Source organism: Kryptolebias marmoratus, linkage group LG7 (assembly GCF_001649575.2).
Source record: "Kryptolebias marmoratus isolate JLee-2015 linkage group LG7, ASM164957v2, whole genome shotgun sequence".
Classification (NCBI taxonomy): domain Eukaryota; kingdom Metazoa; phylum Chordata; class Actinopteri; order Cyprinodontiformes; family Rivulidae; genus Kryptolebias; species Kryptolebias marmoratus.
Window position 1 is genome coordinate 443,860 of NC_051436.1, and position 1,949 is coordinate 445,808.

Here is a 1,949-nt window from a genome sequence, read left to right on the forward strand (position 1 = left end):
CCTGGGTGCTCATGTCCCCGTCTCCCAGAGGACAGGACCTCTGACACATACAGGTGTCCTTCTGTGGATCAGCTAATGTAGGAAGTTATGGTGTCGTCAAAAAGTGTTTATACAGAGGCTTCTGTTTCAAACTCATTCAATTATTCTCATGTTTTATTTGAATTGACTGAAAGATAACCTCAAAGACTTGTGTGAGTAAACTGGCAGTGAGATTAGAAAAGTATACAGTAAGTGCAACAGAACATCTTCCCCAGGGTATAAAACTGTAAGAATGTTGTGAAGAAAGTGTCCTCCAGCATCTTTAACCCTTTATTATCACGCAGAACATTGATTTATCTCATTTATGTCTCATTTTACTGTGTTCTGTTGTTGAAACCAACATTATTAAACATTCATCAGACAGAAGATGGTTATTCATCTTAAACAGGAATAAATACATGATGTTTAATAAATCTCACACTGCTACAGCGAGCACTTCTATGCGCCACACAAGGTGTCCTTTTTTCTTCTTGAGCACCTGTCCCCCAAAATGTCTGTCCCCTTACTGCTCAGAGACATCCTGCTCTTTGTGTTTGTGGCTCCGTCCAGGTTCCTCCTTCCTCTTTGCAAGTGAAATAACAGCTGATTTGTGTAAACGAACAAGGAAACAAAGTTAAAGCTTAAAGCTGCTTTGGATACAAACCAGGAAGAGGAAATGTCCCACAGTCTTCATGTTGGACACCAGAACCCCTCTGACCATCAGCCCTGATCCAACAAAGGTAAGTCTTATTTCTGTCTGTCCACACAGAGCTGCTAATGAAACAGAAATAAATCTGTAAGGCTTATATTTGGCTTTAAGGCACTTTTATACACCAACATATTTCTTTATGCTGGGAAGAGGAAAAACACCAAACTATACAAAACCATGCAATTTATTCACCAATATATGTGAGGAGCAGTTTACACAATGAGAGCATCAATCTGTTCAGTTTTAGAGACAAATGTCTTTATTTTTTAAAGTCAGACGGATCCTCAGTAACTTTATCTGTGAGGCTGGAAATAAACCTTTAATCACAGCATGATTACTAAAATATATGATAATTACAAAGAAATGGAGCCTACAGTAATTAAACTGGCCATGGAAACAACTTCTCATAAATTCATAAAACTGCTTTTTTTAGTTGCTAATTATTTACAACAAAAAACTTAATATATTACCAAAGATCTGGTTTAGTTATATGCTGTGGACCAAAATCCAGTTTTTACATAATTAAACATTTAAAACCTTTACTGGCTGACAGCTTGTAGCAGCAGGTTGACAGACTCCAATCGTTGTGTGGCGCTATACTTTTCTAAACTACATTTTCTTCTGGCTGTTGAAAGAAGCGGTGACCCGGTCCCAATCCTCGTCCTCCATCCTGAGTCATTGGGTGGACGGCGAGGATCGGGATCGGGCCGATGAGTATCCGTCAGTGCGAGACAAGAGCCTCATATTAATCGGCACTGTTGGTAAAAGTTAGAGAAACCTTTGAAGGGTTTGGTGTTCAGTTAAATTCTGGTTTTAGTGTATATCCTGTGATCCTGGCTAAATTAAACCGACCTAAACATCGAACTGGTCGTCCAAAACAACGAGGAAATGGCTGCTTTTAGAACTGCGTCACAGCTGCTGACTCTGCTGTCGGTCGTCTTTACATCGCTTGTTTCTGCAGGTGAGTTTGTGGAGCAGACTCATGTGAGATAAAACAGATTCTGATGATTGATGGACATTTGGATCATTTCTAAGCTAACTTTAGACGGGTTTTAGCGTTAAGTCGCTGATCGAGGACTCTGCCTCGCTGCTCCAGCTTCCGTATGTACAGGAAGGCTAAATAAGCTAAAACATGACAATGCTAAAACTAACAATACCGAACTTTCTAAATAGTACCAGAAGGCCCGCTAAACAGCCGACGTAAGAATTACTAACTAAGATA